Source organism: Gavia stellata, chromosome 16 (assembly GCF_030936135.1).
Source record: "Gavia stellata isolate bGavSte3 chromosome 16, bGavSte3.hap2, whole genome shotgun sequence".
Lineage (NCBI taxonomy): Eukaryota > Metazoa > Chordata > Aves > Gaviiformes > Gaviidae > Gavia > Gavia stellata.
Window position 1 is genome coordinate 19,842,134 of NC_082609.1, and position 16,881 is coordinate 19,859,014.

At 49.2% G+C, this 16,881-nt stretch overlaps 1 protein-coding gene across 3 annotated transcripts in view; it reads right to left on the reverse strand.

The window, feature by feature from the left end:
• The window catches only part of SIL1 (SIL1 nucleotide exchange factor), a 94,335-nt gene extending 78,286 nt beyond the window's left edge, over nucleotides 1-16,049 (reverse strand). For 2 of the 3 annotated variants that reach the window (XM_059825366.1, XM_059825365.1), the window contains exon 1: nucleotides 15,902-16,049. The gene's annotated coding sequence lies outside the window, so the exon portion shown is untranslated. Of the gene's footprint in view, nucleotides 1-1,000; nucleotides 1,055-15,901 lie in introns of those variants that run through there. The other variant, XM_059825367.1, reaches the window with a different exon arrangement.
• Between the last annotated feature and the right edge of the window lie 832 nt (nucleotides 16,050-16,881).

Consider the following 16,881-nt stretch of genomic DNA (forward strand, 5'->3'; position numbering starts at 1 on the left):
TCCCGCCAGAGCAGGCGATGTTCTCAGCTTCGCAGCACAGGGAGGTTCTGCTCCACGGCTCCAGAAAACCCCATCTGCACCGACGGCTGCAGAAACAACAGCGTTGCCATTACGTTATCTGTTAGCAGGGACATTTTTGCTGATTTTACTAGCTGTGCATCAGTAAGTGCTGCACAGCCCAGTGCATGCGGTTGCCGTAGTCATAGGTGACAGTTCAAAGCAAGTCAGTAAGAGAACATATTTCATTAATGCCTTCTGCTGCTGGGAACGCACCACTCTTTCATGTCCTAACTCAAAGCCCACGCTGCATGTACTGTGCCACCCCAATAAATCCATCTGAAGCCTCATCTGAATTCTGATCCACTGCTTCAGGAGAGCACACAGACATCCCAGAGAGCTCCCCAGCTCCCTCGCTAGGCTCTGGTTTTATGGCCAACTGGAAGCAATAAGCTAATCCTTGTTCTCATCTCAGGATTGAGGGAGCAGCACGGGAATTATAAGTCTTGCAAAATTGTCTGCAAATTTACTAGTTCAGGCAGGGTATCTGTCCAGCCACCCTTCATCGAGACGGCCGGTGGTAATGACAGCACCAACAGCACTTTGTGCATCTACGAGCACAAATAATTCACAGAGCTCCCCTCGCTGAGCACAGGGCAGCACTGGAGAACAATCAAATGATCAAAGACATCAAGGAAGACATCCAAAGCACCCTTCAGCCGAAATGGTGACACGAAGACCTCCAAGCACTCACAGCTTCTTAGGCTGAAGCCAAAGTTTGATGGGCAATAACAGTTAAGGAAACTGTTTTAAAGATAGACGTGTAAATTGGGAAGTCTGATGGAAGAGGTGCACTCAGGACACATACTGCAATCAGTGTCAAGATCCCCATTCAAACACAATGTCATTTTAATGATGCTGGCATCTGTGGCCAAGACCAGCACGACATGCTAAGTGATGTGCAACGCAACGGAGAAAGAGAAGGAAATTTAGCTGACCTGACCTGAAATTTTCTTCCTCTGAGCAATAGGGTCCCCAGGTCTGTAATGAGCACCCGTTTTTGCCGACTTGCTACTGAAGAGCAGAGCAGTGTCAGTCAGATGCCTTGAGAACGTCCCGTGGCTGGCGGTCCCTCCTCCTGCGATGACTGCAGCTACACCAACAGGAGAAAGAGGAGGTTTTAATCTGAAATTCAGCCTGTGCGTAAGAGAGGAAGCAGCTGGTGGACAAACGGAGGATTACTAGGAGGCCACAGGACGCTCTGACCTTCCCTGTTCATTACAGTCGGGTCTGCACAATCCTCTGCTTTCAAACAGGTGAGCAGGACCAACCTGCAAATATGATCATCCTCTCTTCTTCCCAGGGGCACGGAGACACAAAGGCTCCTGTTAAGTACAAACCAAGCTAAGAAAAACCAGCCTGGAAATACTCATGTTTTGGTGGACACAGGCCCAGATGACCATGTGTCTGCTTAGCAGGACTCAATCCTGAAGACCTGCCTCAGCTCTCCCTGCCCTGACAGTACTTGGACATTGCATCGTGGCTTCTGGCACGAAGCACAGGATTTCTTGGATTTCCTCTGGAAATGGGAGCCATGAGAAGACAACTGGCCCATATTAAAACCCTAATGGCTCTCATAAGACAGAGCACAGGTCCTGTCCTTCCAAACATGTCTACTGAGAGATGGTTACCACGTTTTAATGTGGAGGATCCAGCAGGAAGATGCGAGCTGACGGGCAAGATGCTGCAAGAACCACGAGCTACCAAACCTTGCACAATGTGAGCGCTCCCCGCTGCCTTCACTAAGAACAGGACTTGTGAGTCTCTGATACCACTTTTGCCTCCTTAAAAGTCACCTTCATCTTCTTTTCATGCTTTTTCTTTCCTGAGACAAGGCCTAGAAATTAACTGCACTTGCCCCAGGTGTGGTGCCCAGGTGAGCCGCTGTGGCTCTGCACAGCTGATCGACAGGCACCCGGGAAGCACCAGGGACCTCCTGCTCCGCGCATCTGCCTGAGCTCCCTCCTGCCACGAACAGGTCCTGATCAGCAACATTTCCAAAAGGAGGCAGGAGTGAAATTTCCTTTTCATTAAAGCCAATATTAGAAGTACAAAGAAGCTGGAAGAGACCTGAATATGCTTGACTGATCAAAGAACTGGATCTGAATAAAAATTAATAATAAAAACAGAATGAAATAATAATAACAAACCTAACACCTTATGTAAAGCAGGAATAGCAAAACCAAACATAAGGAGGAGCTTCCTTCAGGGATCTGTCCCGATGGAGCCCCAATTTATTTGTCCTTGGTTCTCCCAGGACAAACCGGGCAAGAACAGACTTCTTTGGGTACAGACCCACTGCACCGGGCTGGTGCAGGCTCTGCGCAGCTTCGTTCGAGGTCTGACGCTGCATCCACTTCTGCCGCGCTCAGGACGCTCTCAGCAGCTCTGCTTCTTATGGCGTCCCCCCATTGGGAAAGAGTGCTCGTGCCTCCAGTGAGTACCCCCAGCTCCACAGAGGAGCCCAGTGCACCAAGAGGCCCCAACCCCTGCCAGAGGGTCCCACCTGGGCACGGAGCCCCACACGCATGGGTGAAAGACAGGACAGCGAGCACCACTTGTTTGCAAACACCCCCACACTGCCAAGATTTCAGCGGAGAGGGTGCAGCTGCAATACAGACCATCCCATTGATGCCACTTACGAAACTGCTTAAAAAAACGTTTATTCTTCTTGTTTGCTCCTCATCATTTACTCCTACCAGGACTCTGCTCTGACATGTTAAAAACACTCCTACACAAGGGAAAAGTTGTGGGAACACCTTCGCGTATTTGGCTGCCTACGGAGAACCCACGCAGCAAGAAGGCCAGGCTTTTAGTTTTACAGGAATAAATCGCGGCTCAAGCTCTGCTGGTTAGGCACAGCCTGCTCCCGAGCAGCGGGTTCTGCTCTGATCTGCAGCAGAAGCACTGCTCTGAACTCATACCAGTGCACAGAGAGAAATTTTGACACGCAGCGGTGGGGATGGGGAGGGAGAAGGCTAACCATGGCAGAAACACCTGCTTACAGAGCCTGGCGTCTACCGTGCAATCATGCAACTTTTATAACCACCACTAACAAATAATAACAATAAATATTAATAACCCCTACAGGCTACCTGCTTAGCCATCAGCTAACATTAGCTCCTCTAACAGCGGCTCAGCTACAATACCACCGAATGTCAGTCTTTACTACAAGCGCCGCCGGGTGCCGACGCACACCAGAGCAGAGCATGGAAGTATCCAGTGACAGGAAACAGCGCAGCAGCACCTGGGTATGGCGAGGGGAGCTCTCGGCACCCAGCGGCTTCACCGACACCGGCCACGGCTCTGCACAGAGGCAGAGGAGTGGGTTGTTGTGGGTCATTTACGGATAAAGCCGGCATCGCCCCTTCTACCCAACTACAGCAACTCCAACCCTGTTATTTATACAAACAACCTCGCGCAGTTTAACATTAAACATCATTTAGTCTATCAATTAAATTTACTTAATGAATTCCCTCAGAAACCAGCATTCACAGAAAACACTGCTCTCCAGAGGACAAGAGCACAGCTTTATACTTCGGTGGTTTGAAGTCTGAGCAAGGCTGCCATCATCCTCTCCACCCACTCATTACCGACGATCGCAGAAGGGACCACTCTCCGCCGGGGCTCAGCAAGATCCCCAATTCCAGGGGCTGCAGCCGGCATGCCTCCGGCAGTCCTCAGACCCTCCACACCACAGAGCCCTGGGTCCACGACGGGGGGAACTTTTGCTCCACTCAGGATGGAGTGTACAAAAGCAGAGCATGCCTCAGAGAGTAGACGACTGAATTTATCATTTATTATTTATTAAAAAATGCATCTGTCTGAATTTCTGGCACTTGTTCTCGCAGGGCTCTGCAACCACCTGCACACGCATACGACACCCTCGCTCTACAGAGCTTCGGGGCTAGCAAGCACGTTCGAGTCCGTACCAGAGCGGGGGGGCTGATTTGCACCAATTTAGGACTTGCCTGGAGATAAGAGATGCGCAGGGACATTCAGGACAAACACCTTTCTGAAAGCTGCCACACTGCCTGACCTCAACCATGCGAAACAGCTTTCCCCTTCCTCATCGCCTCCCCATTGCCCCAAACCCCAGCTGAGAATGCCTCTCCTCCTGCCTGTACTTATTCCCTTCTCCTGCTCCTTCCTGCAATTTCCTACGCACAGCACGTACAATTCAGTAATATTTCCCCCCCCTGCCCCATGTACTTATCATTTCCACCAGCCCCTATTTGCAAGGTGATGCCTTGGCTCAGACTAACCTGGGAGTCTGCCAGTGTTCAGCATATTTTTTTACCCCTTCTGCTTTCCCAAGCTTGGAGAATCTAACAGGAAAGAAAGTGTATGCCACACTAGCCAGGGCACGGGGCACTCTGACATCCCACTGCAGTTGGGCTCACAAAGAGCCAAAGATTTAATTGGTGTACTCCCAGCCCCTCTGGAAACAGCTTTTTGTATTTTCCAAGTTCCTGCTGTTCACTCTTGGCTCTCACATCGAATAGCAACCTCCTTCCCCCATCAGATGCCAGCTTCCCTATAAAGAGACTCAAGAAAGAGGTTAAAAAACCATGCAAAATTCAGGCTCAGTATTATAGAAATGTGACGCTGATGTATCAGGCACACAACTTGCGCAGCAGCACCCACACCACACCGCCTGCCCCAGTACAACCATCTATTCCCTATGTCTGTATCTCAGCCTGTCCCCCCCCAAAACTCTCACTGTCGGCTCCAGCTCAGCCTGGAGGTTTCCCGTTGGGATTGCCATCTCTCCCAAGCCGTGGGTACCCGCTGCTGCAGCCCTGCAGAGCACCCGGCGCAGAGGTGCCTCGACGGCAGGCAAGCGAAGGGCCTCTCCAGCAGCTCTATCGATCCGCCAGAAACGGTGAGCTGCGAAGTTGATGAAAAATGCATTTCCTCACCTCTCTACAGTGCACCGGGTGGTGGTGACAGCTCTTACTCGGCGTGACGACCCACGGGCACAGGTCAGAGCAGGGAGCAGCACGGCACACGGGCAGCAAACGTGTGGCTCACCCGCCACATGCTCTGGCTATGCAGCCAGGATTAACGTGGCATCACAACCCGTGGGATTAAGTGCATGGGACGTCTGGCGGGATGCTGAGCTCAGGACCTCCCTTGCAAGCGAGCTGAGCTCCCCCACGCTTCCAGTTCTGTGGCGAGTTCCCAGCTGAAAAGCCACTGGGAGCCGCCTCGTGGGCCAAACCCATGCAGGAGCTGCCAGATCAGCCACCGGCACCAAAACGAATAAAGCCCTAAAAAGACAATCTCAAACCCTCCCCTGAAGGGGAATAAGGAGCTCTCCGGGGATGAACGTAACCTACTGCCAAGCAGGTTCCCTCGGGACCGCTCCTGGCTTTGCCCCAACTCTCCACAGGAACCCGGGCAAGTCGTTCCCCACGCCGGGGCTCAGTTGCTCCACTTCTAACACAGACGCCACGGTTAAACCAAGGGAATCGCAGGGCTCCTTCCACTAGAGTCTGCAGCACGTGCTTGGATAAAAGGCATTATTCAAGTTTGCTTATTTTTTTCACTGCATCAGTACTTTTAAAGTGGTCTCAGAGGATGCCTTTCATAAGCAATTAAAAAAGCCCTGCGACAGTAATGAGTATGAAGAGAAAACAGAGAGACTACCAGTACAATCATCTAGAAGCGACTCTCACCATGATTTCCATTCTTCTACGCAGGCACTTCCCACCAAGATTAAAAAGCGAGTCTTTCTCCCCAAGCGCAAGAGCCTCCCCAGTCTGAAACCAAAGCAGAACAGCCAGCAGCATTCATTCGGCAGTTTTTCTCCCAAGGAAATTTAAAATAGCAAAGAGCTCTAAGGGCTGCAAACGCAGAAGTAAATGCACAGACACGGGAAGCTGAAAGAGAACATAATTCCATCCCTCTCCTGTTCTTCATCAACTGCCACCTCTACGTTGGGGAATGGTTTTTTTGCCTTTCTGCTTGCGAGATGGTTACAGACCAACACGTGCTCACGCTGCACCTAGGATCAAGATGCTCCAGTCTTTGATGGTCCTTGGGCACTGTTTTAAGCTTAATAAAAATCAGGGAAGAAGCAAGGAAACTGCCTGCACACAAAGTACCATCAAATGCAAGGAGTCCACAGCTGAAAAAACATTTCTTCTTTCATCTCTTGTCAGATAGGAAGAGCTATTTTAGATGTTACTTGTAGCAACGTACGGAAAAAATAGTTGAAAATGTGACAGTGCAGCATTCTTTTAATTAAACAATCCCTCAGGCACTGCAGAATCACTCCAGCCAAGGGCAGGCGCTGGACATAGCACATCCTCTTCCTCGGGGGTTGACACAGGCCCGAGTCCTCCAGCAGAGCAGAAGGTTTCACAGACCCCTGTGGAGATCTGACTGCTGTTATTAGATGGCCCCGATCATCCGCATGGGCTGTGACCTTCCTGCTGTCGTCCTGGCTTTCGCCTCATCAGCCTCTGCTAGGAAGAGCTTTGATCCCCCAAGTGACTCTCAGTTCAGAGACCTTCTTCCCTTTTGCTGCCTAGACATGAAGGACGCCGAGCTGGAGTTCCTGAGCATCTCAGCTTCTGACGGGCAGACTTTGATGTTGCACAGAGCGCCCGTCTCTGCAATTTGTCTGGTCTCTTCAAACGGTGGCAGAGCCACAGCTTGTGATCTGTGCAAAAGAGTGTTTTCCTCGGGGAAGAAAAGTCACGCTGGCGCTCATCTCCACCTTGTCATGGCAGAACAGGCTGTATTGGTGCTTCAAAGAGTTCCTCAACCTTAAATCCTTGTGACACTGTGACAAATCAAGGAACCTGCCTCTGTATGTCTCACAACTCCCAGCAAAGGTTATGAAACAACATTTCTGCAAATGCCTTAGCCACCACGGGAGCCTGCGCATGCCGTCAAGAGTCGCACCAGCCACTGCGCTCAAGGGCTGCAAGGTCTGCGTGGCTCCTCTCTGCACAGAAGGCTCAAGTAACCGCTTCGCTGAGGATGTTCAAGCTGCGGGTCTGGGCCTTAGAGGTGAGCACAGTGAAGGGTCACGGAGAGAGACTCAAAGAAGTAGTAAACTTCCCAAACAGTAGGACTGCTCCCAGTTCACAGATTCCTCCTGAGCTCCATGACCGTGCTCACTGTTCTTCAGAGCCGTGGGGTTCAATCAGGAGCAGTACCTCAGCTCCATCCCACTGCCCCTCAGCCACAGCAAAGGCAGGCTCCAGCAGCCCAAAACCTAGACTGAGGAAGGAGGAAAACAGAGATGCAACCAGAATTGAGTGGTTTTCCTCTGTGATTTTCTCTTCCAAGGGACAATGACTGTGTTTGTAACCTCAGCACCCTTCAGCCCAAAAGAAAAGACCCACTGTTTCTCACCTGGAGCTTGGACCAACAGCGGGAGACCCAACCACTTAAAAGGAACATCCTTTTGTTAGAGAATACCCTATAAAGAGCCATTTCGTGAACTGGCGTATCTGAGTAGCTGAGCAGCACCAGTCCATGAAGGGTCCTTTCTTCAGCAGTCCTGGCTGTCACTGTATCTGCTGCCTCTGCAAACACCGTATAGCGCGCCCAGGCAGTGGGAAGCAGCAGCCAAAGGATACAGGGATTTTTCGCTCTCCATTCCTTGGCCTTTGCTGTACGGGTACTTGCAAAGCCAAGGAAGACTCTCAAAATCTCCCTGCCTGCTGTAAGAGCTAACAAGCAGGCTGTTAGCCACTCATACTCTTGAAGCTCTGATGAAAGATGCATCTGCAGCACCTTCCTCTCTGCTCAGAGAGCAGAACACCCTGAGCAGCTTCCTCTACATCCTGGTGGTGCCACAGCCTCATCTTGCCGCATCAGGTGGGGAGATGGCAAGTCCATCACAGGACTGCCAGGCCACATTTGTACAGAGGGGGCTTCTCCCATGAAGACCACAGACTTCAGCTGCCCCTTCCTGCAAGCAGATTTTATCACGCGATGGACAAACTATTCTGCAGAGCTCCTCCATCAGCTGCCATCTAAATACAGCTGCCACGCAAGCCAAGGCTGTTTCAATGACAGCCTCCACAGTGACTTCCAGTGACCGCAGACATCACATGTCAAGACAAGTTTTGGTACCAACCCCCATCCAGGGAGCGAGAAATCTCAGTGCACCCAGAACCAGGCAGGGGCGGTTACTCACATGTAGAAGGGTTTGCAGCATTAGGGTCAGACCGTGTATTTTTTCCAAGGCAAGGACCCTGTCATTTATGCATTAAATGGCATATTTATGCTGCTATTCAGGAAGAAATAATAATTACAGTGGCCTCCAGTCTCCAGCTCTTTCAGTCTGTACTTAAAGAGCAAAAAAGGACCAAAGCAAACAGTGCTTCCACAAAAATCTCTGAACTAGCTTTCAGTTGCTGGACAAAAGAGGGCCAGCTGATGAACCGCTTCCCTTATTGTCCTGTCTAATTTCTATTTCATAACAGCAGCTAGGCACTGCAGGCAAAGCACTTCAGGAGGCGAAGCACCGCTCGGGTGGTTGAGCAGACCTGACCTTCAGCCTCCTGCCTCATCACAGTGCTCCAGGTGTGCCACGACTGCCCAGAAACATGCTGCCTGCGGTGCCTTCTTCTTTAATCGTAGGGTAAGGAGCGCAGAGCCAGCCCGGGCATCTGGCAGGCTCTATGTGGCTAAGTGCTTCTGAACAGCGCTGAAGGAGCCAGCACATGCTGGTGAGTCCGTCCACGCGCACAGCTACAAGATGCTCTCTCACAAACACATTTCTAGCGCACATAACTCTTCTAATCGAGCAGTCAGTCCTGTTTCGGTGGAGATTTACAGAGAGTTTTTATTCTCTCAGAAGCAATAATAGATGGACAGCAGGAAAGAGAAGAAATTAACGAACAAGTAATTATTCCCAAAGTTGCAAATAGGAGCAATTCCTCACCCTGAGACAACTCTGGAAAACAAGATTAAAATGCTTAGGGGACATATTCTCAAAACTGCAGGTAATAGAACAGATAAAATGTATTTACAGTATCTCACAGGGGACGTGTACTTTTTATTCTGCTGAGGAATGTAATATTCCACTCCTCATTACAGAATTAAAAGGGTGCCCTAAAAAAAGCGACTTAACAAAGCATCTTTAATGGCAACTGGGTCTGGTTCCAGAGATGCAGGCTCTCCTCTTCTGCACCACACACTGAAGCGCCAATGAGAAACACAACGAGCATCTGCAGGAACACCCAGCACATAAGCAACATTAATAATGTATGCAAATAGCACAATTTAATGACCAGCAAAAAGGAGAGTGGAATGGGAGGTGGGCTAAATCAACGCTCCATTCGCTGGCACTTTCTAAGAGGAGGAGGAGGGCAGGCTTGCCTTCCCCAACTTCCCCGGTGCCTGCGAAGCCACGGCTGCCAGCTAACAGACTGCGCCTCAAGTACCTGCCAGCAGAAACAATTTGTCATGTGTCAGATCAAATAAACTCTTGTGAGACCACCGTACTCCCTGAAGCAGACGGCTGCCAAACTCCAAAGGAGAAATCCAAGAAACCTAGCTGGCCGGTGTCAGACCCAAGTGCTTACGAAGACCAGCACATTTCTCATTTTTAAAACACATCAGTACAACGCAATCTGTTCCTGTGCAGCACTCCCATGTGAGGCAGCCATCAACAATATCCATTATTAAAAAGAACTTGGTGTTTAAATTATCACTCTGGGCTGAAGCTCCTCATAGTCCAGAAACTTCACGTTCTTTGACCAGCAGTGCAGCATCTCGCTCGTGCTAGGGAGGCATTAAGAAGGCTAATGTTTGTCAAAGAGCCTTAGCGTGGTAACGTGCTGTGATGGATTATCCTCCGTCTGAGCAAGCACTCCTCCCCTCCCAGACAGCCTTGCGCTCTCTCACTAGAAGTGAATTCCCCAAAAATTGAACTACAGATTACTTCTTTTTTCTTTTAAATAGTCCTAGAGCCCTTTTTTAGTTCATTCCCGAGCACTATCGCAACTTTCCATGCCCTGGGCTCATGTCATTCCAGACCTTGTGTCGAGGCCCGTCGCGGGTCCCCTGTTTGCTGCACAATCCTGCAAGAACCATTAAAGCACAGGTCCTGGACTCTCCAGCGCTGGCCGTGCTGTGGGGCACATCATTCTCTCTCTGTTATCCTGCTGGGTAGGAGAACAAGCTCCTAAACCTGCTCTGGGCACATCTGCAAGATTTAATCATGCCAGCCAGTACCGTGGGGAACCCAAATCATTCACCTGCTCCTGCAAAGACCAGGCTCAAGCACTTACTGGTCTGCACGGAAGGCAAATCCCTCAGCCCAGGGCTCAGCCGCCGGCTCCAGATGTTCCAGATACCAGTGTGCTTCATCTGGAGTCAGCCAGCCAAGCCCCACCACGGCCAGGAAAACCGCTCCTTCCATAGAAGATGAATAATAGCACCAGAAAAGTTTGTCTGTCCGAGGTTCCTGCATGGGAAGCTTGACCAGCCCACAAAGAAGGTTAGCTTATCGCAAAGTAAGAGCGAACGGGAGAAGGGCAGGAGATCCAAAGGAAGGATGACAGAAGTAGGAGACACTGCTTCAAGTCACCAAAAAGCAACTGCCTGCCCCAAAACCCAGCAACAGAACCTCGAGTGCCATTACATACCAAAAAAAAAGAAGTGAGAAAAGGGAAAATCTGGCAGCCTAAAGTAAGAAACAAGGGCAGAACAAGGTGGCAGGCACAGGGCATTCCTCTTTGTATTGGTAGTACCAGCGCAACCCTCAGCTGCGTGGGTTTTTTTCCAGAATTTATTTAAAGCGCATCTGATGCCTCACGACAAGTTATATTTAGACACTGTTTTATCTGCACCAGGACTCCTCTCCAGCCACAGGGACTGGCATCAAGCACAGGACACCATCTTGCCAGCCTTACTTGGACAGGATTGTTGTTTCCTACAAGCATCTCATCCAGCGCAGAAAACACCATCAGCCGGTACGTGCACCAGGAGAGCTGTAAAGCACTCGTGGCACTGCTTTCCAGCAAGGAGCAAAACACAGGCTGTTACCGTAACGCAGGAAGTGTTAAACCGAGATCTCATGGAGGAGGAGGTTAGCAGACACAAGTCTGTCGTTTACAGCGATGCTTTTCAGGCACTTACAGCTGCAGAGACGCCAGTCGAGAGCCAGGTTCCCACAGCCTCTCCCAGGCTTTACGTGCTCTGATTTTCACCCAACAGCTCTTTGGATGGTGACCCACCTTGGGTCAGCTGGTGGTGAGCAGAGCCAGCACCAGGCACAGCCAGCCCTCGACCCCAGCCACCCCGCTGCCCCAGCCTGGGATCCATTTTGCGGGCAGGTTAAGCAGGCAAAGCCTTAGGCATCAATCCAGGACACGGCTTGAACTCACATGTCTGAACGGAGAACAGGGGGTCCTCCTTGGAAAAATTTACCTTTTTTTCAGCTCTCTGACTTGCAGAGATTTCAGAGAAAAATCAAAGGGCTGTAGTGCTGCGGGAGTCCAGGGCACCCGCACTGATTTCCTCAGCAAATTCTGGTTATGTTTCTTAACAACGGAAAACTTGCCAAACACTAAGAGAGAACAAAACCCACGCTAGCCACCAGAAACCAGCCAGAGCTCAACAATGCTCCAGCCAGCAATCTCACTCTGCTCCTCAAGCGATGCTCTGCGCAAACCCAAACAAAGGAGCCCATTTACATCATCACCGATGAATTTCTTTACCCCTAGAAGACTTGTACAAGTGCCACGCTTGCGAGTTCTATTATGATTACCAACAGCCTCCCGCTGACGTTGAACAGACTTTCCAAGCTCCTCTGCATACATTTTGTACTTGATTACCCCACGCTCGCTGGAAGAAAAGGAACGAAATGCACTCAAGAGCCACTTGCTTATTCCCGATTTGGGTACAACAATGTCGAATGCAACAACATCATTTTTACCTTCCGGCAACCTCTCTGTGCCAGCGCTGGCACATACCACATCCGGCCACCGGAGACAGGAGACTGAAGGAATGAGAATCTTGTACCCAGCCCTTCGGTTTTGCAACCCTCACAAAGACTCATCTCTACAAGCCATAATGCATCAAGCAACACAATGTTCAAAAATAAGTCCAGAGCTTGCAGCAGAACCTAGCTCACCTGAGGCTCCTGCTGGAAATTTTCCATAGTGTTAACAGTTTATTTTGTGGGCAGGAAGAGATCAAGAAAATTAATTAAGTCAGAGTAAGAAGAAAAACCTCCCCCTAAAGTAAGTAACTGCACTAAAGCAGCAGTTGTGAGCAGGCCAAGTGCATTTTAAGGGCTATACACTTTCACTTCCACAGTCTTGGAAAAGAAAATGGAGTGACTTTGTTCTGTATGAATATTGTTCACCATTTGTTATTGTCTGTCTATTGATGCTTACTTGAAAAACAAAATTTAATTAAACCCCACAGTACTGCATAGCCTGCCTTTGAAATATGCCCGCATTAGTGGATCATTACAGTAAATGAAATACAGCTTCATATCGTATTTTTCAAATAACGTCCTAAAACATTTACAAATTAAATAATACTCTTGCAGGAAGAAATTAAGAGACACAGTATTTAGCAAGGGCAAAGAGATGTTTACAGATGAAGTCTGAAATGAGACGTAGAGACAATGAGGCAGAGAGGTGCCGGAGGGCTCTTCCAGACCTTGTCAAGACAGTTCTCCATGTACCAGAAACTAGACGAAGAAAGAGCGCACCAGTGCCAGGCGAGCAGGAAGGACAGCGTCCCCAAACTCTCAAGGAGGTTTCAACACCAGCTCATTCAGGCTCTGGGGTGCGCTGCCACGGTCGGCCAAGCCAGAGAGGTGCCTGCGCTCCTCTGCATGTGGGAGAACTCAACGCACCTACGCGCCCTTTGTGTCCTTTGGAGACCCTGCCACAGCCGTACCGGTCACAGGGAAGCGAACCCTTGCAACCAGCTCAGAGCAGTGAAAATCTGGACTCTCAGTAGGCTCAGAAAAGGGATGCAGAAAGGTGCTCTTGTGGCAGGATGAGAAATACACTGCTAATATTTACCAAGAGCAGAAAACAAAGGGAGCTTTGGTTTCTCAGGGTAAGTAAAAGCACAAGCAGGTTAGTGAGTCAGCGTTGGTCGTAGCAGCAATGCCTGATGTTGAGCTAAGCAAAGCAGCATGTTATAAAGCAAGTGAATATTACATGAGCCTTACAGCTCAGGCTTGAAGAATTCCAAGATTTGTCTTTTCCTTAATAGCATCTGGGGCGATGCCAAGTGTTCTTTGACAAATTATTTACTCCAAGAAATCATTTTCCCTAAACAAGGGTAGCCCGTTACCACATCCTTCTTCACGTGAGCCTGGAAAAGGTTGTGCCCTGCAGCTCCTACAGCCCCATCTCCATGGTGACACACCAATGGAGGTACGGACTCGAGCAAGAAGGCAAATCTCCCCAAAGAAAAGGCTGAAGATGGCAGAGCCCTCACTGATGTGAGCCCCGGGGAAAGGTGGGCTGCGTGCGCCGAGTGCTCAGCACTGGCAGGCAGGACTTTTGCGAGAGGTAGAGTACGCCGGCCTACAAGCAGGCTGGAAATGAAGAAGAAAACCTTGCAAGGGCACACCTGGATCCATTTTACAGGAAGGCGGTATAAGATTCACAGCTGCTGCCTGTGTCGAGGATCAGTAACCAACAGCCGAATTCCCATAGGTCCTGCTGAGTTCTCATCAGCATGCTGAATCTATTATTTAAAGGAAAAACATTCAGCCTGGCATATAATCATTAAAAGCTGTCAACTTCCAGCCTATGCGAGGGACTTCCTCTGCGGAAAGGATCCTTGCCTGTGAATCAGGGACTCCTCACCAACTTCACGTCACAAAATTAAAACAAACAGCTGCGGCAAGGGGCGATCCATTACGCATCGCCTTGTTGGTCCTACAACAATAATGGGCACTGGGACCCCAAGACACTACACAGCACATGGCAAAGTCGGGCAAAACTCACTGAAAATGCAGCCTAGGACCCTTCCTAAAGGAAAAATACGGTGGTAGAGGGGCATTGGGAATGACATAAAAGAGCTGGCATGCAGAGCATCCTTCTTGCACTGGGAAAGGAGACTCCAACAAGACTGTGCAGGTTCAAACTGCGGAAGGCAAAGCACAGCACTCGCGCACCAGCAAGGCGGCTGGCTCCTACCTGCTGACATGCCCTCCTCACCTCTCACACCAAAGCCTCCATCGGGATCAACAACTCATGCCTGCTCACCTGCACACCCCCATACCCACTCCCCCATCAGCGGACAGCGTGAAAAGTGCCCGGCAGCGCTCAGGCAGATTCAGGCTGGCTTTGTGCTATACCGGCTGTGGCAAAGCCTCCCTGACACTTAAAAGCAGCGCAACCAACTTGCATAAAAGATGAAGATTGCTGAGCCTTCTGCAGCCTTCCTGAGGTGAGAGCAATCTGTGCGCGCTGTAATCATCAGGCAGCAGGAGCGCACCGAAAACAGGGCGGCTAGACTGCAGCGTGAGGTTAAAAATGACCGGGCTTCACATTTATGGGTATTTTAAGAAACGTGCTCATCTACAGCTTGCCAGCACTTTTTTCCATCTCTGAACATACCAAGAATGAGGTTTGAACATTCAAAACAGACCAGACTCGTACTCCCGGTTTGCTGGAGGGAATAAAGGGAATGGGATGTCCGATAAGGAAGAAGGGGTACAGCCCAAACACCTCTGAAAGTGCCCTACTTCTGCAGTTCAAGGTTAAACATCCCATTTCCACCAATTTCTGAGTCTGCCTCTCTCAAAAGCCGCACCAGGTAATTAGAATCATTATAACTATTATTAGACCATAATATTATTATAGCATTTTTGCTACACTTGACATCTGTTGGCTGATAGATTTAACTGGTACATAAGAAATAATTGCGCATAAATTTCTTGCAAATGAGCACCAACACGGAAGACATTAAAGCATTCTGCATTGAAAAAGTTAATTTTATAGAAGCATGCTTGAAATAAAAATTCTAAAATTAACAGTGAAACCTTTAAAAACTTTCATTAAAGAAACTATTTGGGTTTAAAGCAGGCAGCCGTTAAAAAAATCCCAACTTTTCTTTAGATGCTTAAAGGCATGTACCTGGCTCAGTATCTCCTTCAGATCAAAATATGCATCTTCTTCCCACCTATTCCAGTGACCCAGAGGTTTCTAAATCATCCTTCCATCTTCCCTTTCCTCTCTCTGCAGCACGCTTGTGAATTATTTGGCCAAAGAGTCTGACTGCGCAGAGAACCAGTATAATCAGGACTCTTACAACCTGCTCACTGAAAATCCTATAGAATTATCAGCAAACACACATCTAGAATAAAATACAGCTTCTTGCATCCCACGAAGCCCAAAAGGCTTCGCAAACTGTACTCAGGATGCAATTTGTCCACCACCAAGATTCAGCCGTAATCCAGAGTGGAACACAACCTTTCTACCAGTATTTAACTACAGCACACAGCCCCCCGGAGAGAAGTAAGGAAGAATCCAACAGAAACCACAGGAATGCTTTAGGGGGGCTGAATTTTCTCCCCTAGCACAGAAATTTGGTCAGGGCGCACACCATCAGCCGTGGACCAATAAAGAAGAACAAACAGGGCACAGCTTCTCCATCCCGCTGATGATGTCCTTGAAGCACAGCCTAAGCAAACAGCTGTGGCCAGGTACCTCATGTTACCAGCCTTGAAAGGTGGAAGAGATGAAAACTACAGAGGAACCCTGGGGCCCAAATTTCACCCCACAGTTACACCAATGTGCAAAGAAAGACGGTATAGTGGGTAGAAGCACACCTCAGAAAAGGACCAACCTCTTAAAATTCAAAAAGCTGAACACAGTAGCTCAGTACTTACAGAATTCAGGGGCGGGTAAAACTCGTCCGGCTTGGGCAGTGACGTTTTCTCCAGTTACATGTATTTCAGTTAAAGTAACTCCTCTTCCTTAAGCTTAGTTTGCACTGAGAAGGTGACCAGCAGAACCCTGGTGGAACGAGGTATCCTGCAACTGCTCCCACAGCAACACACTATTCAGGGATAAAAATGAGTGTAATTAATTTTTCCAGAGCAAGTCATTTTTTTTTTTTCCAGAGCAGAGCAACCACACAAGGAACTTTGAATTGCTTGAGGAGAAAAATGTATTTTTAACTACCTTAGTCACATACAGACAAGCCTAACTCTCACTGAGGACAGACCTACGGAGAAACAAAGGGGAGCAGGACACTACAGACACCAATTCCCCCCATGCATACCCCTCTGCTATCAAAGCAGAAACACCCAGGGAGCTCTCGGTGGAAAGCAGGGCTGAACAACTGGAGGATTGCCTCCAAGTGATGCTAGTCTTAGCGAGCGCCAGCGAGAAGCCCCAGTTAAATGAGGTTCATGAAAGGTCTTGAAAATCACCCGAGTCTTCAGAAATGGGGCACAAATCCCCCACTACAACGATCTGCCTATCACACCTCCAACCAGCACAACGGCGTTAAAGCAGGCTTTTCACTCTATCCATCTGACACTCTCAGGCAAATCAGAGGAACTCGGACTAGGTGAGCTCACCTTAACGAAGCACAGTGCTCATTACTAAGAAAAAAAAAAAACAAAACAAAACAACAAAGCAACTGCCCCATACACACACCTTAGGGGTAGATGACAATGATTCCCTGTTGCAGCAGGAGAAAACCTCACACGAGGGCCCTTGGAGCTCAGTCCAGGTCTGCTTCTATTCACCCTTTTCATTAATGGCCTGAACAATGAAAGAGCAAGTACTTTTATAAAACCTGAAAGGACGCCCAGCAGTTAAGAGCTGGAAGCACTCCGGAGGTCATGATCAGAATTGATCA